The following is a 21,969-nucleotide window of genomic DNA, read 5'->3' on the forward strand; positions in this document are numbered from 1 at the left end:
ACCCATTATCCCCAACTCCAAATCATTATTATAAATTGTGAATAATAATAATGCAACCAATGGATCAGATCGAAGCTCTGCAGTCCTACCCTATCCAGTAGTGAATGGTGGTGGACAATTAACAAACTCATTGGAGGAGGTGGCTCCACCAATATCCCCATCCTCAATGATGGAAGAGCCCAGCACATCAGCACAAAAAAATCAGGCTGAAGCACTCACAGCAATCTTCAGCCAGAAGTACCAAATGGATGATCCATCTTGGCCTCCTCCAGTGATCTCCAGCATCACAGATACTTGTCTTCAGACAATTCCAGAAGTTTATAAAATGATGAAGGGCACAGATAGGGTGAATAGCCAAGGTCTTTTCCTGTTCTGACTGCCCATAACTGAGCAGGACACAGACAACTAGCCGTGGTTAATGCAGCGGAACATAGTTGACAGGAGTTAGACATCTTGGGAAAAATGTTTGCTTAAGATAGTTCTGACAAGTAAAACGATAATAACTCTGTCGACTCTTTAATTATTTAATCAATCTGTTCTAATATTTAGATTAGGTTGCTGAACAAAGAAACCTTGGAGTGCAGGTTCATAGCTCCTTGAAAGTGGAGTCACAGGTAGGTAGGATAGTGAAGAAGGCATTTGGTATGCTTTCCTATATTGGTCAGAGTATTGAGTACAGGAGTTGCGAGGTCGTGTTGCGGCTGTACAGGACATTGGTTAGGCCACTGTTGGAATATCGCGTGCAATTCTGGTCTCCTTCCTATCAGAAAGATGTTGTGAAACTTGAAAGGGTTCAGAAAAGATTTACAAGGATGTTGCCAGGGTTGGAGGATTTGAGCTATCGGACGAGGCTGAACAGGCTGGGGCTGCTTTCCCTGGAGCGTCGGAGGCTGAGGGGTGACCTTATAGAGGTTTACAAAATTATGAGGGGCATGGATAGGATAAACAGACAAAGTCTTTTCCCTGGGGTTGGGGAGTCCAGAACTAGAGGGCATAGGTTTAGGGTGAGAGGGGAAGATATTAAAGAGACCTAAGGGACAACCTTTTCACGCAGAGGGTGGTACGTGTATGGAATGAGCTGCCAGAGGATGTGGTGGAGGCTGGTACAATTGCAACATTTACGAGGCATTTGGATGGGTATATGAATAGGAAGGGTTTGGAGGGATATGGGCCGGGTGCTGGCAGGTGGGACTATATTGGGTTGGGATATCTGGTCGGCATGGACAGGTTGGACCAAAGGGTCTGTTTCTGTGCTGTACATCTCTATGACGCGAAGATCCTTCAAATATTTATAGATATAGGTCCTTTAGTAGTTACAGATCTACCTGCACAACAAAAAAATCATTAAAGCATTAGAAGAAAAGATTCCAACCAGTTTCAGATAGTGAAAGCAGCCCCATATCATACGGAGAGGAACGAATCATTGATACAGAAATTAGCAGACATTGGAATGTGAGGTGAATGAATACATCATAAGACACCCAAGGATAAAGATAGAGGTGACTGGTAAACATGGGAAGCAACAACTTATTAGCTAAAGAATTCTAACAGTAGGTGTAACCATAAATTTGATGGAACTGATCAAAGATCAATATGCATTTGGATCGTCTTTAATGAGGAATTTAAAAGGTTCCTGAAGCGATGGGCAAGTATCCAATGAATTGGCGGTTGCCACGATGCAGCAGGTAAATGTTACATGAATACAGGATCCAGTGTGAAAAAGCCTCAAGGAGGGAGATCAGAGTCTGGGAAACGTCACAAAGGTCCGGGGCCAGACCACAACCCTGTCCATCTCTTTATCATTCAGTGAAATGATTAACTTCATTGGAAATACATTGAGGTCAGCTGAAACTATACAAGATGCTGCACCAAAATCAGAGGGCTGTTTTCCCTGGAGCATCGGAGGCTGAGGGGTGACTTTAGAGGTTGATAAAATCATGAGGAGCATGGACAGGGTAAATATACAAGGTCTTTTCCCTGCGGTGGGAAAGTCAGAACTATATGGCATAGGTATAGGGTGAAAGGGGAAGGGACCTGAGGAGCAACTTTTTCAAGCAGAGGGTGGTGCGTGTTTGGAATGAGCTGCCATAGGAAGTGGTAGAGGCTGGTACAACTGCAGCATTTAAAAGACATCTGGATGGGTATATGAATAAAGGAAGTGCTTATAGAGATATGGGCTAAGTGCTGGCAAATGGGACTAGATTAGGTTAGGATATCTGCTAAGTATGGATGAGTTAGACTGAAGGATCACTTCTGTACTGTATATCTCTATGACTCTAATTGGAACTAGCTGGGTGGGCACCATGGACCAGTTTAGGCCAAAGGGCCTGTTTCCATGCTGTCTTACTCTATGACTCTAAGTGGGCCATGGACTGAAGATTGGCAGATGGAGTTTAATTTAGATCAATGCATTTTGGTGGGTCAAACCAGGGCAGGACATACATGTCAATTGTAAGTGAGCTAGAGGGTGCAGGTGCATAGTTCCTTGAACGTGGACTCAGAGGTAGACAGGGCGGTGAAGATGACTTTCAGCACGCTTGCTTTCATTGGTCAGAGCACTGAGCATTGGAGCATCCCATGGAAAGAAATCAGAGTTTACGTTTTGGGTCTGGTGCCCTTCAAAACTGATCCCAAAATGTTAACTCTGATTTCTCTCCACAGATGCTGCCAGATCTGCTGAGCTTTTCCAGCAACTTCTGTTTTTGTTTCTGATTACCAATGTCCAGTTTCTCAGTATTTATTGAGTTGGGACATTTTGTTGCAGCTTTATAAGATTTTCGTGAGACCACTTTCAGAATACTGCCTTCAGTTCTAGTCACCCTACTATTGAAAGGAAATTATTAAACTAGAAAGGGTGCAGAACAGATTTACTAGGATGCTACCGAGTCTGGAAAAATTGAGTTATAGGGAGAGGTTGGATAGACTGGGATTTTTTTCTCTGGAAACTGAAGGGTACTCTTATAGAGGAAGATGGAGAGTAATAGGGGAATGGGTCTGGGTGAGATACTCTTCAGAAGGCCAGTGTGAATGTTTTGGGCCAAAGGGACTGTTGCCACACTGTAGAGATGCTATAATTCTATGATCCAAAAACCCATCCAGATGCCTTTTAAACGTTGTTATTGTATCTGTCTCAACCACTTTCTCTGGCAGCCAACTCCACATACAAAGAACAAAGAAAATTTACAGCCCAGGAACAGGCCCTTCAGCCCTCCAAGCCTGAGCCGATCAAACCTACTGTGTAAACCTGTTACCCACTTCCTAAGCATCTGTATCCCTCTGCTCCCCACCTACTCATGCATCTGCCTAGATGCATCTTAAATGAATCTACCATGCCTCCCTTTACTACCTCTGCTGGCAATGTGTTCCAGGTGCCCATCATCCTCTGTGTAAAGTACTTGCCGCATGTATCCCCTTTAAACTTTCCACCTCTAACCTTGAAAGCATGACCTTTCCCAGGGTGAAGGGCTTCACTCTGGGAAAAAGCTTATCTCTATCCACCCTGTCTATACATTTCATGATTTTGTAAACCTCAATCAGGTCCCCCCTCAATCTCCTTTTTTTCTAATGAAAACAAACCTAACCTCTCTTCATACCTAGCACCTTCCACACCAGGCAACATCCTCATAAACCTTCTCTGAACTCTGTCCAAAGCGCCCATATCCTTTTGGTAATGTGGCGACCAGAACTGTTGCACCACCCTCTACATGAAGACGTTTCCCCTCAGGTCCTTCCTAAGTCTTTCCCCTCACATCTCAAATCCATCCCCTCTTATCTTCAATTCCCCATCTCTGGGGAAAAGACGACATGGGTAAGGTTGATCATACGAAGGGAAACCGACTGACACAGCGTGAATTGGAGTTGCTCTGAAAATAAATCTAGACTCTGAAAATAAATCTCCAGTTGCTCCCTCCCCTCTGTAAGGTTGTCAGAATTGTGACAAAGGAAACAGAGATTCGTTGACCGACAGTGAAGGTCGGAACTGAAGAGAAATAAAACTTCAGATGGAATCTTTCAATTCCAGTCACTTTTGAGACAAGAGGCTGGAAGTAAGTGGAAATTGCCAGGGTCTTAATTGCTGGCTGAGTCAGAGTTCGATTCCTCCCTCGGGGCAACTGTCTGTGTGGAGTTTCCAAGTTGTCTCCCAGTGTCTGTGTGGGTTTCCTCTGGTTGCTTCATTCCCTCCCACAATCCAAAGATGTGCTGGTTAGGGTGAATTGATCATGCTTAATTGTCCCATAGTGTTCAGGGATGTGTCGGTGCGGTGCATTAGTCAGGGGTAAATGTCGAGCAATAGGGTAGAAGAATGAGTGTGGGTGGGTTACTCTTCAGAGGCTCAGTATGGATTGTTGGGCTGAGGGCCTGTTTCTGCACTGTAGAGATTCCATGATTCTTCTACGATTCATACAACTATCGGCCGGATGAAGTGGCCAAGTCCTTACCTCAGAGGGAGCAAGACATTGTCTTGGCATCACCACTTTCTGATGGAAATTAATATGAGAGACTATTTTGGGAGCTGGACATCTGTCAGTTGGACATTGATGAATCTTTGGCTTTGCATTAATGAGATTTACAAGAAGAGGGGTGACCTTATAGAGGTTTACAAAATCATGAGGGGTGTGGGTAGGGTGAATAGTTAAGGATTCCCCCCCCCCCCCCCACCCCCAAGAATGGGGGAGTCCAGAACCATGGGGCATAGGTCCAAGATGAGAGAGAAAAGACACAAACAGGACCCAATGGGCAACCTCCACCCCCAACCCAGAGGGTGGTGCGCACACAGAACGTGCCATTAGAGGAAGTGGCGGAGGCTAGCACAACCACAACATTCAGAACAGACCAATGGGAGCAGCTTGGGTGTGTCCAGCATCCTCGACCACATTTCCTACTTTTATTTTAGATTTTTGCCTTAAGCAGGAGGAGTTGGAAGCTTCAGTGAGTGTCTCTTGGCTGCTACTCTCTCTGAATTTGCTCGTTGGTTTGTTCCTTCTGGAGAACACGATGTGAAAATGTGTGTTGGAATTCGCCTTTTTGCCAAAAAGGGTGTGTTTAAAGGGATGTTACTGTATCGGAATAGTTAGTTAGTAACAGTTACTCTGTGTCTATTAAGTTTCCAGTCTGCAGAATTATCCTAAATTCCTCTCTTTAGCTGTATTTTAATGACAGCCTTTAAGCAAATCATGTTTTGCTTAACGGCCAGCAGTCACATTTCACATATGGCTTTAAAATGAGAAAAAATGAGGGTCACGGCTACCTTCTTAAAGTATTTGTCCGGGGATCCGGTCTGGTCCGTAACAATTGTGCAGTGAGGATTCGATCTGTCTAACTGGTTCAAGCTCCTTCTACAGCCAAGTACACAGGAAGACTCTCACTCAGGTAGTGTTCCTGGGAATACTTCCTCTGATGGTCAGTCGAACACTTTCACACACATCTGTGCGTGTTCTCACACTCCATGCATTTCCAATCGCACTGATGTTTAAAAACCTTTGAAGCCAACAGAATAGATAAATGTTTCACATTTGAGGTCCAGAGACTTGTGATCTTCAGATCATGGCGAGTTGAGTGTATGTTTCAGACCTGAAATGACTTTTGCTTTCAGACTTCTCTCTGTAGATCCTTCCCTTCTTGTAACCTGTATAAAGAGATTATGAAAGTCAGCGCAGAGATTTAGAACAGACAATTCTGGTTTACACATTCCCAAAACCAAAAGATCTTCCTTTACATTCTGTTATCTTATATACCGTAACATTTGATCAGAGACTAATAGGGATGTGAGCACATGCGTTATCTGGATAGTCAGACCATCGTAACCTGAATGACTCCTCGAGTTGTAAGGCATGGAAACAGACCCTTCGGTTCAACTAGTCCATGCTGAACATAATCCCAAACTAAACTCGTCCCGCTTGCCTGCTGCTGACCCAATATCCCCCCCCACACCTCTCCTTTTAAATGTTATAATTGTAGCAGCACCACCACTCCCTCTGGCAGTTCATTCCACACATGAACCACTGTGTAAAAGACCTTTGCCACTTCTGTCTCCTCTCACCTTAAAAATGTGCCCCATAGTCTTGAAATCCCCCAGCCTATGGAAAATACACCTCATTCACTTTATCTATACCCCTCAAGATTTTATAAACCTCTACCAGGTCACCTTCAATGTCTGAAGCTCCAGTGAGAAGAGTCCCAACCGATCCATCCTATCCACATAGCTCAAACCCTCCATCCCCAACAACATCTGGTAAATCTCTTTGAAACTCTCCCCACCAGTCAAAGGATCAATGATTTCAAAACTGAATGGGTATTTGAAACAAAAATAAACTTGCAGGGTTACAGGGGGCACAGGTGTTGTTCTTAACTTAAAATATCAAATTAAAACCTTTAGTATCATAATAACCATGGGGCAGCACAATGGCTCAGTGGTTAACACTGCTGCCTCACAGCACCAGGGACCAGGTTCAATTCCAGCCTTGGGCAATGTTCATGTGGGGTGTGAACATTACCCCAGTGTCGGCATCGGTTTCCTCCCACAGTCAAAGAAGTGCAGGTTAGGGTGAATTGGCCGTGCAGAAGTACCCATAGTGTTCAGGGATGTGTAGGTTAGGTGGATTGGCTATGCTAAATTACCAGTGTCCAGGGATAAGCAAGCTCAGGGGATTAGCCATGGAAAATGCAGGGTTGGGGTAGATCTGAGTGGGATGTTCTTTGGAGGGTCAGTGGCAACTTGGTGGACCGAATGGCCTGCTTCCCCATTGTAGGGATTCTACGATTCTAACCCTCTGTCTTGAAATTGAGTCATAGAGGTCTATAGCATGGAAACAGTTCCTATGATGCCTCGTTTTCACAATTAATTTAGTCCCATTCCCTGCATTTAGGCCATATCCCTCCATACCCCTCCCATCCATGTATCTGTCTAAATGTTTCTTCAATGACTGTTTGAATTCGTGTATCGCTGGACATCGGAGTGCATCTGGGAAAATTAACAAACAGTGAAATTCACAACTAATCTTGGAGGAACTGTTGGGCGAAGTTCACAGCACAGAATTAGATAAGTTAATTGTTGTTTTAAGTCTGTCTCAAGAGAAAAGCTGCAGTAGTGAGTATAGTGGATTCTTTCTTGATTATGTGTTTTTGGAGACAAGTCTTTTGATTAAACATAAAATATAAGCCATAGCTATTAATTTAACCTGGAGCAGTGTTTGTAGAGGAATAAAACGGTATTGTTTTCTGGGTCTGTAGATTGTGAAGGAGCAAAAATGGCCTTTGCAGTGATATGTACTTCTTGTCAAATGTGGGAGTTTAAAGAGAGTTTAAGGGTTACTGCGGATTATATCTGCCATAAATGCTGTTGGATGCTAATCTTATCAGATTGAGTGGATCGGTTGGACAGACAGATAGAAGCAATGAGGAATTTGCAACAGCAACAGTATGTGATGGATGGCAGTTATAGGAAGGGGGGAAAGTCTCAGATACAGTCACATAGATGGGTTCACTCCAGGGAGGGTGAGAGAGGTCGGCACCAAGGGCAGGAGTCTTTTGTGGATATATCCATTTCAAACAGGTATGCTGTTTTGGAAAATGTAGGAGGTGATGGATTCTCAGGGGAACGTAGCATGAACAGCCAAGTTTCTGGTATTGAGACTGGCTCTAATGCAATGAGAGATCAATCGTGTTAGGGGATTCTGTAGTCAGAGGTACAGACAGACGTTCTGTGGCCAGTGGAGAAAAAGCAGAATGGTGTGTTGTTTCCCTGGTGCCAGGATCAAGGCTGTCCCAGAGAGGGTGCAGAATGTTCTCACAGGGGAGATGGGCCAGCAGGAGGTCATTGTCCACATTGGAACCAATGACATTGGAAGGGAAAAGGTTGAGACTCTGAAGGGAGATTAGAGAGAGTTAGGCAGAAATTTAAGAAGGAGGCCCTCAAGGGTAGTAATATCTGGATTACTCCCAGTGCTACGAGCTAGTGAGGGCAGGAATAGGAGGATAGAGCAGATTAATGCATGGCTGAGGAGCTGGTGTATGGGAGAAGGATTCACATTTTTGGATCATTGGAATCTCTTTTGGGGTAGAAGTGAGCTGTACAAGAAGGACGGATTGCACCTAAATTGGAAGGGGACTAATATACTGGCAGGGTAATTTGCGAGAACTGCTTGGGAGGATTTAAACTAGCAAGGTGAGGGGGGGGGGGGGGGGGGAACCCAAGGAGATAGTGAGGAAAGAGATCGATCTGAGATGGGTACAGCTGAGAACAGAAGTGGGTCAACAGTCAGGGCAAGCAGGGACAAGGTCGGACTAATAAATTAAACTGCATTTATTTCAATGCAAGGGGCCGAACAGGGAAGGCAGATGAACTCAGGGCATGGTTAGGAACATGGGACTGGGATATCATAGCAATTACAGAAACATGGCTCATGCATGGGCAGGACTGGCAGCTTAATGTTCCAGGATACAAATGCTACAGGAAGGATAGAAAGGGAGGCAAGAGAGGAAGGGGCGTGGCATTTTTGATAAGGGATAGCATTACAGCTGTGCTGAGGGAGGATATTCCTGGAAATACATCCAGGGAAGTTATTTGGGTGGAACTGAGAAATAAGAAAGGGATGATCATCTTATTGGGATTGTATTATACAGCCCCCAATAGTCAGAGGGAAATTGAGAAACAAACTTGTAAGGAGATCTCAGCTATCTGTAAGAATAATAGGGTAGTTATGGTAGGGGATTTTAACTTTCCAAACATCGACTGGGACTGCCATAGTGTTAAAGGTTTATATGGAGAGGAATTTCTTAATTGTGTATAAGACAATTTTCTAATTCAGTATGTGGATGTACCTACGAGAGGAGGTGGAAAACTTGACCTACTCTTGGGAAATAAGGGAGGGAAGGTGACTGAGGTGTCAGTGGGGGAGCATTTTGGGGCCACCAACCATAATTCTATTTGTTTTAAAATAGTGATGGAAGAGGATAGACCAGATCTAAAAGTTGAAGTTCTAAATTGGAGAAATGCCAATTTTGACGGTATTAGGCAAGAACTTTCGGAGGCAGATGTTCGCAGGTAAAGGGACGGCTGGAAAATGGGAATCCAGTGAAAGTATACTCCTGTCAGGGTGAAAGGGAAGGCTGGTAGGTACAGAGAATGCTGGATGACTAAAGAAATTGAGGGTTTGATTAAGAAAAAGAAGGAAGCATATGTCAGGGATAGATAGAGTGAATCCTTAGAAGAGTATAAAGGCAGTAGCAGTATACTTAAAAGGGAAATCAGGAGGGCAAAAAGGGGACACGAGATACCTTTGGCAAATAGAATTAAGGAGAATCCAAAAGGTTTTTACAAATATATTAAGGACAAAAGGGTGACTAGGGAGAGAATAGGGCCCCTCAAAGAACAGCAAGGGGGCCTTTGTGTGGAGCCACAAAAAATGGGGGAGATATAAACTGTAGGGAAATAGATGGTGACATCTTGCAAAATGTCCCGATTACAGAAGAGGAAATGCTGGATGCCTTGAAACGGTTAAAAGTGGATAAATCCCCAGGACCTGATCAGGTGTACCCAGGAACTCTGTGGGAAGCTAGAGAAGTGATTCCTGGGCCTTTTGCTGGGATATTTGTATCATCGATAGTCACAGGTGAGGTGCCAGAAGACAAGAGGTTGGCAAACGTGGTGCCACTGTTTAAGAAGGGGGGTAAAGACAAACCAGGGAACTATAGACTGGTGAGCCTGACCTCGGTGGTGGGCAAGTTGTTGGAAGGAATCCTAAGGGACAGGAAGTACATGTATTTGGAACGGCAAATACTGATTCGGGATAGTCAACATGGCTTTGTGCTTGGGAAATCAAGTCTCACAAATTTGATTGAGTTTTTTGAAGTAACAAAGAAGATTGATGAGGGCAGAGCAGTAGATGTGATCTATATGGACTTCAATAATGCGTTCGACAAGGTTCCCCATGGGAGACTGATTAGCAAGGTTAGATCTCATGGAATATAGGGAGAACTAGCCATTTGGATAAGAACTGGCTCAAAAGTAGAAGACAGAGGGTGGTGGTGGAGGGTTGTTTTTCAGACTGGAGGCCTGTGACCAGTGGAGTGCCACAAGGATCGGTGCTGGGCCCTCTACTTTTTGTCATTTACATAAATGATTTGGATGCGAGCATGAGAGGTACAGTTCGTAAGTTTGCAGATGACATCAAAATTGGAGGTGTAGTGGACAGCAAAGAGGGTGACCTCAGATTACAACAGGATCTGGACCAGATGGGCCAATGGGCTGTGACGTGGCAGATGGAGTTTAATTCAGATAAATGCGAGGTGCTGCAATTTGGGAAAGCAAATCTTTGCAGGACTTATACACTTAATGGTAAGATCCTAGGGAATGTTGCTGAACAAAGAGACCTTGGAGTGCAGGTTCATAGTTCCTTGAAAGTGGAGTCGCAGGTAGATAGGATAGTGAAGGCGGCGTTTGGTATGCTTTCCTTTATTGGTCAGAGGATTGAGTACAGGAGTTGGGAGGTCATGTTGCGGCTGTACATGACATTGGTTAGGCCACTGTTGGAATATTGCATGCAATTCTGATCTTCCTATCGGAAAGATGTTGTGAAACTTGAAAGGGTTCAGAAAAGATTTACAAGGATGTTGCCAGGATTGGAGGATCTAAGCTACAGGGAGAGGCTGAACAGGCTGGGGCTGTTTTCCCTGGAGCGTCGGAGGCTGAGGGGTGACCTTATAGAGGTTTACAAAATTATGAGGGGCATGGATAGGATAAATAGGCAAAGTCTTTTCCCTAGCGTCGGAGAGTCCAGAACTAGAGGGCATAGGTTTAGGGTGAGAGGGGAAAGATATAAAAGAGACCTAAGGGGCAACTTTTTCACGCAGAGAGTGGTACGTGTATGAAATGAGCTACCAGAGGATGTGATGGAAGCTGGTACAATTGCAACATTTAAGAGGCATTTGGATGGGTATATGAATAGGAAGGGTTGGGAGTGATATGGGCCCGGTGCTGGCAAGTGGGACTAGATTGGGTTGGGATATCTAGTCAGCATGGACGGGTTGGACCAAAGGGTCTGTTTCCATGACTCTACGACAGAATTGTATTCGCTTCCACCACCACCTCTGCCAATCTGTTCGAGACATTCTCCACTCTCTCCGTGTAAACGTTTGCCCCTCTGGACCCATTTATATCTCTCCTCCACTCACCTTAAACCTATGTCCTCTAAGTTTAGACCCCCACATGGGGAAAAAGCTTTGGCTGTCAACCTTATCTATGCCTCTCGTGATTTTATATCACGTCTCAGTCCCCTGTGCTCCTGGGGAAAAAAGAAGTCCTAGCCTATCCAGCCTCTCCTTATAACAACCTTCCAGCCAAGTAGCATCCCAGTAAATCTTTTCTGCATCCTTTCTACTTAGTAATATCCTTCCAACAGTAGGGTGACTAGAATTGCATGCTGTACTCCTTACCAACATCTTGTACAGCTGCAACAAGATGTCCCAACTCCTATACTCGATGGTCTGACCAATGAAAGCAAGCATGCTGAAAGTCTTCTTCACCTCCCTGTCTACCCATGACTCCACTTTCTAGGACTTCTTCGAGATACTGCAGTGTCACATGCAGTGTCTCGAAGTTTTTGGTTGGAGACACTGCATGTGAAATAGATTCAGTGCTATATTAAAGGCAGAAAAGAATAACAAAAGTATACGATTAGAGAGCCAGGAATTATGTATCGAGATAAGGTACTGAAATAGTCGAGATAAGCACCAACTAATAATGTCTACCAATAAGCATCGAATCTGTTTCACATGCAGTATTCAAACCGAGAGATCTAGGGTGCAGGTTCATAGCTCCTAGAAAGTGGAGTCACAGGTAGACAGGAAAGGCTTTTGGCCCGCTTGCTTTCATCAGTCAGAGCACTGAGCATCGCAGTTGAGATGTCTTGTTGCAGCTTTCACACATACCACACAATAACACAAGACATGACCCTGCCTTCCTAACTGACCGTCCCTTTGAATATCAAATGGAAAATACCCCTTTAACTGTGATGATCAGAAAAGATGGCATCCTTCGAAAAAAAAGTGTTGTACCAACAAATATTGGACAGAGGGAGAAAGTTGCACTTTGAGGTGAAGATCAATCTTCATTGAGAGAGGAGCAGCAGCAGTTTCAGAAGCTCATGGTCCAACTTCTGCATTTAGACATGGGGAGGGGGTGGGGAACTCTGATTGGTAGGAGGAGCAGGCACCTTCCAGTCCTTCTGGGCTTCCTATTGGTCAATCCCCAGACATGCGCCTCCTTGACCAGGAGATTCACATGTCAACTATCCAATGGGAGACAGCCAGCCTGGAAATATGGGGATTGTACCTGAAACAACCCCACAGAGGCATGTCACCATGTTACCCTTTATTTACATGTGCAGAAACCTTCACACTGGTCCAGTTTGCTCAGAGTGAAAAGAACCTCTGACATGGCTGTTTCTGTCAGCCAGGGCTCCCCGATTGGACCAGGTTAACAGCCCCAATCAAGGAACTCATATTCTTTGCGATCCACCTAACTGACATTATAATCACCACAGAACCTAGTACTTCTCTTCACCGAACACTGCAATTACTTTACTTTTCAGTTTAATGATCCAACTCTCTTTTGAATGCCATAATTGAATCTAATTCCAACACATACTCTCGCAGACCATTCCAAAGGTCGAAGCATTTTCAGTCATTAGATTAGAATTACGTTTTGGATCACACTCAAAAAGATTTCATTTGGACTATTGCTTCCAATCATTTGCAGTAATTTCTTCATACGAACAAATTTACAACTTAGTGGGTTTATTCAAATTTTATAACATATTGGGGTAGTACGGTGCTTAGCACTGCTACCTCACAACGCCAGGGACCCAGGTTCAATTCCAACTTCAGGTGACCGACTGTGTGGAGTTTGGATGTTCTCCCTGTCTACAGGTGTTTCTTCCCACAGTCCAAAGATATGGAGGGTGGGTGGACTGACCAGGCTAAATTGCTCCATGATGTGAAGGCTAGGTGGATTAGCCATGGTAAATGCAGGGGCAAGGGGTGATTCTGAATGGGATGCTCTTTGGTGGGTCAGTGCAGACTCAATGTGACAAATGGCCTCTTTCTGCACTGTAGGAATTTTATGCATCTCTGTCTGACGTCTTGCAAATGCACCTTTCTGAAAAGGACAGTTTGCTGTCATGTTCAGTACTGCAGTGTCTATATTTTCCCACATACCTCTAAATTAGTTTTGCATGAAATTCCCCCCATTTCCACTGTATCTTAGCTAGCATTCCCCCTTTGATTCCTTATCAATTTTTCCATTACCGTGACTTATGATCCTTTTCTCTTTATAGATTATTGTATACTAAGTCTAGTTACCATGTTTACCAAAGTATAAGATGAAAATGCATTTTTTTTTCTGATCCCATACTTAACTATCCCATAAAGCTTGTTAAGGGGGAGGGGGAGGGTGGAATTGAGGAAACTGGTGAAATCTATACTGATCCCAATTGTTGGATGGTCCCATAATGGAAGATGAAGTGTTCTTCCTCCAGGTGTCAGGTGGCTAGAGTTTGGCGATGGAGGCAGCCCAGGACACACATGCCTTACCTGAGTGGGAGGGGTAGTTAAAGTGTTCAGCCACAGGACAGTGGATCATTTACTTCGCTTGTCCCAGAGGTGTTCTCCGAAACGTTCTGCAAGTCCAGTCTCCCTAATGCAAAGGAGACCACGTCAAGCACAACGGACACGTAAATAAATCTTATAAATAAATTGTATAAATTTTAGCCTGCCAGTGTTATTTTCTATCAGACTTTAATTAAGTTGGATGACGGGATGAAAGAGTCTGTTGGTCAGACTTGAATCAGCACCCCGAAATGAGACAAAGCCATTAATATCAGTGAACTGCATTTGTTGAAAGCATGAGTTCTTGATTTATTTTCACATCTTACTGGTATTCACATCTGCACATTCAATGTCAAACTCTGACATCAGAAATGAAATTACACCATTAATTTTGTCTTACAATATTCCAACAAACAAATTGATAGCACACAGTGAATACAATGTCCGATTATTGTGAAATTAAATTTGACCAAATAAAATGTAAAATCAAATGGGAGATAACAAATGGGCGAAGGGCAGAAGGCAAGAAATGCAGCATCATAGAAGGTGCTCCTCCACGGAGTGTATTTTACCAACTACAACTGCTCAATATAAACAAACACTCTGACATGACCCTCCGGTTTTAATGTAAACCATAGCCCCATACAGTAGGTACCATTTAAATAAGTTAATAGATACAAGCCTTGAGCAAATCCAGCCTCCAGCCGGGCCCCCCGCTTCTTGGAGCTCGGACCTTCCTCCAGCTCCGGGGGGTTGTTGAGCTCCTGGGCTCCGGCCGCCGCCGAAGAAGCCGCGGGCGCCGGCTCTCTCTCCCCCACCGCCGACATTTTTAATTTGTTTTCTCGTTCACCCGGTAACCGTCACCTCCCCCTTCCCGGGCCCCGGGAATTATACACAAATAAACAATAAACCCCACCGGGCACTGTCTCCTTTTCTTCACAACTTTTGTTTGAAAGGTTCCGTCTTTGATTTGAAATGTATTTTAAAGGTATTTTCTGAGGTAAACGATGCCTGTCTGCCCCCCTCCCTCCGTCAGAAACCGCCCGCTGAGTCGAAGAGAAAACCGCAGCCTCGCGCCGCCATCTTTGTTTTTCTTCTTCTTTCCGTCTCCGCGCTCCCTCCAATCAGAGCGCACCTTACTTCACCTGACCAATGGCGGCCGACTTTCGGAGACACGCCCCTTACATGCCGCACCGACTGCAAGTTTTGTGATTGGTGGAGAGGTTCGCAATCGCGGCGTGTCTCCGCCCCTTTCCTCTGAGGGTGTGTCTCCCTGAGGTACATTTGTCTGCCTCAAAAATTACCACATTGACTCAACCTAACTCCGAGACTCAATGTTACTGACAGTTTATTTGTGTGTGAACCCGAGGGCCTTATGTGTCTTGTTATAGAGGCGGAGACATACTCAGCAGGGAAACAGACCCCTCAGTCCAACTCGTCTATACTGACCAGAAATCCAAAATTAATCTCGTCTCATGTGTCAGCATTTGGCTCATAAACCCATCCAGATACTTTTAAAATGTTGTAATTGTACCAGCCTCCAACACTTCCTCTGGAAGTTCATGCCACACACGAACCACCTTTGTGTAAAAAATTTGCCCCATGTCTGTTTTTCAAACTCTCTCTCCTCTCACTGTAAAAATGTGTCCCCTGATCTTGAAATCCTCCATCCTTGGGAAGAGGCAACTATCATTAACCCTATCTATTCACCTCGTGGTTTTATAAACATCGCCTCTCAACCTTCTCTGCTCTGGCAGAAAAACATCCCAGCCAATCCAGCCTTAATTCCAATTTGATAATAGTGGCGCAGAGATGATTTCAGCTCTTTGTGTGTCAAGGAGCTCTCAATTGTAAACAATGCCTCTTAAGTTCACCTCATCTTAAAACGAATGGCATACGCTACTTGTGACCAGATTTGTAAGATATGTTTTGAATGGAGGAGTAAAACTCACAATAAAAGATTAATGCAGCCTTTATTCACAACTCATTATTAAACACACTTTCTCCATTTACAGATGTGATTGAGAGGCTTCTCCGAATGAATCTTTGACTGATAACTGAGTTTGTCAGGATTTTGAGAGTCACTGTAGCTCTGTTGTAGCACAGGGGAGTGTGCTTTCAGACAGACCACATTGTGCAGAAAGTTCTCCCGCATCAGACGAGTAAAGTCGACATGTTTGTAACAAGTTGTGAAACTTGAAAGGGTTCAAAAAACATTTGCAATGATGTTGCCAGTGTTGGAGTGTTTGAGGGAGGAAGAGGCTGAATAGGCTGGGATTATTTTCCCTGGAGCATTGGTTGCTGAGGGCTAAGCTTATAGAGGTTTATAAAATCCACAAAGGGCGTTGATAGCGTAAATAGGCAAGGTAGTTTCCTCAAGGTGGGAGAGTTTAGAACGAGAAGGCGCAGTTTTAGGGTGAAAGGAGAAAAGTTTAAAAGGGATCTCAAAGTGGTAAGTTTCTCACAGAGACGAGAGAGATTGAAAAACAGACATGGGGCAATTTTTTTACACAGAAGTGGTGGACATGGGTACAATTACAACATTTGGATAAGTACGTGAATAGCAAAGGTTTGGAGGGAAAGGGAGAGGCTGAATAGGCTGAGGTTGTTTACCCTGGGGTGTCAGCAGCTGAGGGTTTGCCTTATAGAGGTTTATAAAACCACGAAGGACATGGATAGGGTAAAAAGTCAAGGACATTTCTTGGGTTTGGGGGAGTCCAGAAAAAGAGGGAACAGGTTTTAAGTGAGAGGCGAAAGGGACCTGAGGAGCAACCTTTTCACAGAGGGTGATGTGTGTACAGAATGAGCTGCCAATGAAAGCAGTGAAGGGCTGGTACAATGTCAACATGTAAAAGGCATCCTCATGTGTGTAAGTATATAAAGAGTTTAGAGAGATATAAAGACTCTGGTGCGGCCGCATCTGGAGTATTGTGTGCAGTTTTGGTCGCCATACTATAGGAAGAATGTAGAGACATTGGAACGGGTGCAGAGGAGGTTTACCAGGATGTTGCCTGGTATGGTAGGAAGATCGTATGAGGAAAGGCTGAGGCACTTGGGGCTGTTTTCATTGGAGAAAAGAAGGTTTAGAGGTGACTTGGTAGAGGTGTACAAGATGATTAGGGGTTTACATAGGGTTGACCATGAGAACCTTTTCCAAGTATGGAGTCAGCTACTACGAGGGGCATAGCTTTAAATTAAGGGGTGGTAGGTATAGGACAGATGTTAGGGGTAGATTCTTGACTCAACGAGTCGTGAGTTCATGGAATGCCCTGCCAGTAGCAGTGGTGGACTCTCCCTCTTTATGGGCATTTAAACGGGCATTGGATAGGCATATGGAGGATAGTGGGCTAGTGTAGGTTAGGTGGGCTTGGATCGGCGCAACATCGAGGGCCAAAGGGCCTGTACTGCGCTGTATTTTTCTATGTTCTATGTAAATGGGTCAAAATGAGCTGGATGTAGGTTTGCTCGCTGAGCTGGGAGGTTTATTTCCAGAAATGGGCGGCACGGTGGCACAGTGGTTAGCACTGCTGCCTCACAGCACCAGAGACCCGGGTTCAATTCCTGCCTCAGGCGACTGACTGTGTGGAGTTTGCACATTCTCCCCGTGTCTGCGTGGGTTTCCTCCGGGTGCTCCGGTTTCCTCCCACAGTCCAAAGATGTGCAGGTCAGGTGAATTGGCCATGCTAAATTGCCCGTAGTGTTAGGTAAGGGGTAAATGTAGAGGGTATGGGTGGGTTGCGCTTCGGCGGGTCGGTGTGGACTTGTTGGGCTGAAGGGCCTGTTTCCACACTGTAATGTAATCTAATGTAATCTAATCTAATCTAAATTTCGTCACCCTACTAGGTAACATCGTCACTGGGCCTCAGGTGAAGCAATGTACATGAGTCCCACTGAAGATGTTACCTAGTAGGGTGACGAAACGTCTGGAAATGAACCTCGCAGCTCAGTGAGCAAACCTACATCCAGAACCTCAACCCGAGCTACAAATCTCAAAATACACTGAGACAAAATGGGGTTAGCATATCTGATCAGCATGGACAAGTTGGATTGAAGGATCTGTTTCTGTGCTGTGCATCTCTGACTATTACTACTGGATACAGGCCTGGAGCAAGTAGGTGGTACTAGTTTAATGGGGCATCATGGACTGGTTGGAGTCATACTGTTTCCGTACTGTATGATTAAAGAGCATCGAATGGTGATTAATCCCAAAGAGATGATAAAGGTTTCGAGCATCATCTTGGGCGCTTGCATGTGGACCCCTTCCAGATAACTGAGGGCAATGGAGCACTGTAAGGTTCTGTACATCAGACAGTCAGCCAGCAAGTTCCCACTGGGAGACTAGTCTCAAGAAAGGAAGCAGTTTCCTGTCCCATCAGTTGGATTGTGAATACAGTTTGGAGCAAGTCCTATATTTCTGACAACATAGGTAGACAGGACAGTGAAGAAGACTTTTGGCATACTGGCCTTCATCAGTCAGGGCACTGAGTATAACAGTTGGGAAGCTACGTTGCAGTTATCAAAGACATCGATGAGGCCACACTTGGAGTATTGTGTTCAGTTTTGGTCACCTTACTATAACAAGGATGGTATTAAACTGGAAAGATTGCAGAAGAAATTTACAAGGATATTGCTAGGACTCAAGGGTTTGAGTTATAGGGCGAGGTTTGACAAGTTAGGACTTCCTTCTTTAGAGCAGAGGAGACTGAGGGGGGAACCTTATACAAGTGTCCAAGATCATGAGAGGCATGGATAGTGTGAATGCACTCAGTCTTTTTCCTGGAGTTGGGAAACGAGGACTAGAGGACATCAGGTTATGGTTAGAGGGGAAAGAATAACAGGAAACCTGAGGGGTAACTTTTTTTTTAAACGCAGTGTGGTGTGCATATGGAATGAGCTGCCAGTGAAAGTGGTTGAGGCGGGTATATTAACTACATTTAAAAGGAATTTGGACAAATACATGGATAGGAAAGGTTTAGAAGGTTATGGGCCAAGAGTAGGGAAATGGGATTTGTGTTGATGGACGTTTTGGTTGGCGTGGACCAGTTTGGGCCAAAGGGCCTGTCACTGTGCTGTCAGACTCTATGACTCGTGTCTCTTTGTTGCTCTGACAGTTGAGTTTCCAGATGAGCATCTCACTAAATCATGCCAAATAAAATCCGATCTCATTCGTCAACGCTGATGCAGAGGTGCTGGTGTTGGATCAGGCTGGATCAAGGTCAGAAGTCACATGTCATCAGGTGAGAGTCTAACAGGTTTATCTGAAGACACAAGCTTTTGGAGCACTGCTCCTTCCCCACCTCCAGGGAAAAGACATTGTCTATTTACCCTATCCATGCCCCTCATAATTTTGTAATCCTTTATAAGGTCACCCCTCCACGTCCGACACTCCAGGGAAAACAGCCCCAGTCTATTCAGCCTCTCCCTGCAGCTCAAATCCTCCAACCCCCAGCAACATCCTGGTAAATCATGTCTGATAGAGAAGTCAACGTTTTGGTAGAAGAAGGGCTAATGCTCATTCCTCCATCTTCTGGTGCTGTCTGGCTTGCTGTGTTGTCCCAGCCGACTGCTTGCCGACTTTGGATTCCAAAATCCAGCGGGGGGGGGAATGCAGTCCAGCACAAAACGAAAAAAAAAAGCCCACTGACTCTACCACCGCACCCACTGTCAGAACAGGCAGGAGGTTCAGTCCTGGGGGTGACCCACAGCAGGATCACCGGCGGAATCCAATTGTTGAGAACGCTGGTGCCCCCGCAAGTTGCAGGACACCGTGAACCTCCACCCACACCCTGGGCAGGCAAATGGCCTCTCGCCCGTGTGAATTCGCCGGTGGGCCAGCAAGTCGGAGGAATGGCTGAAGGCCTTCTCGCACTCGGGGCAGCTGAAGGGCCTCTCCCCTGTGTGGACCTGCCTATGCTTTATGAGGGTTCACTGAAGGCCTTCCTGCACTCGGGGCAGGGGAATGGCCTCTCACCGATGTGGATCCGCTGGTGGGTCAGCAGGTGGGAGGAGCTAGTGAACCTCTTCCCGCACTCAGGGCAGCTGAATGGCCTCTCCCCAGTGTGGACCCGCCAGTGGACCAGTAGGTTGCAGAAGCGGGTGAAGCCATTCCCGCACTCCAGGCAGCCGAAGGGCCTCTCCCCAGTGTGACTGTGTCGATGAGTCTCCAGGGCAGATGGGACACGGAAGCCTTTCCCACAGTCACCACACTTCCATGGTTTCTCCATGGGGCGGGATTCCTCATGTTTCTCCATGGCAAAAGATTCAGCCATACACAAAAGGTGTGTACAGCCCCCTCACCACCGTGATTCCTCTTCCCAGGCCGTATAACTTGTTTCAGACTCCACACTCAGTGTGCTGCAACAGTAGGGTCTCTCATCCAGTCCCATAAATGCTGAAAATGTACTGAAACAAGAAACAAAAAACTTTGCTCCTTCTCACAGAATCACATTCGAAAATTGTTGTGATCCCGATGCATTAAGTGACTGTCAGACATTGATGTGAAAGTAAGGACTGCAGACGCTGGAGAGTCAGAGTCGAAGAGTGGCGGTGCTGGAAAAGCTCAGCAGGTCACACAGCATCCAAGGAGCAGGAGAGCCAATGTTTCAGGCATAAGCCCTTCATCTGTTTATTTTGAAACTTCCGTCTTCAGATTTTCAAATACTGGAAGACACCACAATATTCATCACTGTCAATCTGGGATAGGGAGGTGTGTGTGTGGAGGGGGGGGTGGTAGTTGGAATGAGACCTCAAGGTATTGACACCTACATATGGCAAATGTTAATGGCAAGCCAGAGTCAGAGCACAGAAACAGCCCCTTCAGTCCAGCTTGTCCATGCCAACCAGATATCTAATCTAATCTAATCCCATTTGGTCAGCATTGGGCCCACATCCCTATCAACCCTTCCTAATCACAGACCCATCCAGATGTCTTTTAAATGTAATTGGACCAGCATCCACCACTTCCTCTGCCATCTCTTTCCTTGCATGCACCACCTTCTGCGTGAAAAAGTTGCCCCTTAAATTCCTTTGTAACAATACTCACTCCATCTAAACCTTTCACACAAAGCAGTCCCAGTCTATGTTTGGAAAGTTAAAATTCCCTACCATAGCCACCCTATTATTCTTGCAGATACTTCTTGCAGTTCCTGCTGACTATTACATGGTCTATAATACAATCCCAATGTGATCATACCTTTTTTATCTCCAGGCTTCACCCAAATCACCTTCCTGGATGTACTCCCAGGAATATCCTTCCAGACTATAGCAGGAATACTATACCTTATCAAAAATACAACTCCCACTCCTCTCTTCCCTCACTTTCTATCCTTTTTTCAATGCAAAGGGTATAACTTCTCATTGTGGTACAGCATTTGGCACGTGTTTGCCGATTGAGACACTGACTTGTACCAAATTTTCCAGAGTCTGCCCCCTCCCTGGATTCACTACCTTTCCATGCAGTTGCTGCAAATAAACAACTAAAGCCCAGAATGAAAAAAAGTATAAAAAGTGGTGAGAAAAGAGAGTGCTGTACTCACAAATGTTCGATAGAGGAAGGAAGTTGCAGTCCGGGGTAAAGCTCAATCTTCATTCAGAAATAGAAGCAACACCAACAAGTTCAGAATCTCGTAATTTTGGATTAGTGGTGCTGGAAGAGCACAGCATTTCAGGCAGCATCCGAGAAGCAGCAAAATCGACGTTCCAGGCAAAAGCCCTTCATCAGGAATAAAGGCAGAGAGCCTGAAGCGTGGAGAGATAAGCTAGAGGAGGGTGGGGATGGGGAGAAAGTAGCATAGAGTACAATAGGTGAGTGGGGAAGGGGATGAAGGTGATTGGTCGGAGGCGGGGAGGTGGGTGGAGTGGATAGGTGGTAAAAGAAGATAGGCAGGTAGGACAAGTCATGGGGACAGTGCTGAGCTGGAAGTTTGGAACTCGGGTGAGATGGGGAAAGGGAAAATGAGGAAACTGTTGAAGTCCACATTGATGCCTTGGGGTTGAAGTGTTCTCAGGTGGAAGATGAGGCGTTCTTCCTCCAGGCGTGCAGCGGTGAAGGAGGCCCAAGATCTCCATGTCCTCGGCAGAGTGTGAGGGGGAGTTGAAATGTTGGGCCACAGGGCGGTGTGGTTGATTGGTGCGGGTGTCCCGGAGATGTTCCCTAAAGCGCTCTGCTAGGAGGTGTCCAGTCTCCCCTTGTAGAGGAGACCGCATTGGGAGCAACAGATGCAATAAATGATATTAGTGGATGTGCAGGTAAAACTTCGATGGATGTGGAAGGCTCCTTTAGATCCTTGGATGGAGGTGAGGGAGGAGGTGTGGGCGTCGGTTTTGCAGTTCCTGCGGTGGCAGGGGAAGGTGCCAGGATGTGAG

The 21,969-nt window shown here is 45.4% G+C and overlaps 1 long non-coding RNA gene across 3 annotated transcripts in view; it reads right to left on the bottom strand.

The window, feature by feature from the left end:
• The window catches only part of LOC148142855 (uncharacterized), a 36,833-nt gene extending 15,484 nt beyond the window's left edge, over positions 1–21,349 (bottom strand). For 2 of the 3 annotated variants that reach the window (XR_015751042.1, XR_015751040.1), the window contains exons 1-2: positions 13,591–13,768; positions 5,249–5,626 (exon numbers count right to left, since the gene is read on the bottom strand). This is a non-coding gene — a long non-coding RNA (uncharacterized LOC148142855). Of the gene's footprint in view, positions 1–5,248; positions 5,627–13,590; positions 13,769–21,140 lie in introns of those variants that run through there. The other variant, XR_015751041.1, reaches the window with a different exon arrangement.
• Between the last annotated feature and the right edge of the window lie 620 nt (positions 21,350–21,969).

The sequence above is a fragment of the Chiloscyllium plagiosum genome, unplaced genomic scaffold, assembly GCF_037043375.1.
Source record: "Chiloscyllium plagiosum isolate Xiang-an unplaced genomic scaffold, Cpla_swu_hap1 HiC_scaffold_27, whole genome shotgun sequence".
Taxonomy (NCBI): domain Eukaryota; kingdom Metazoa; phylum Chordata; class Chondrichthyes; order Orectolobiformes; family Hemiscylliidae; genus Chiloscyllium; species Chiloscyllium plagiosum.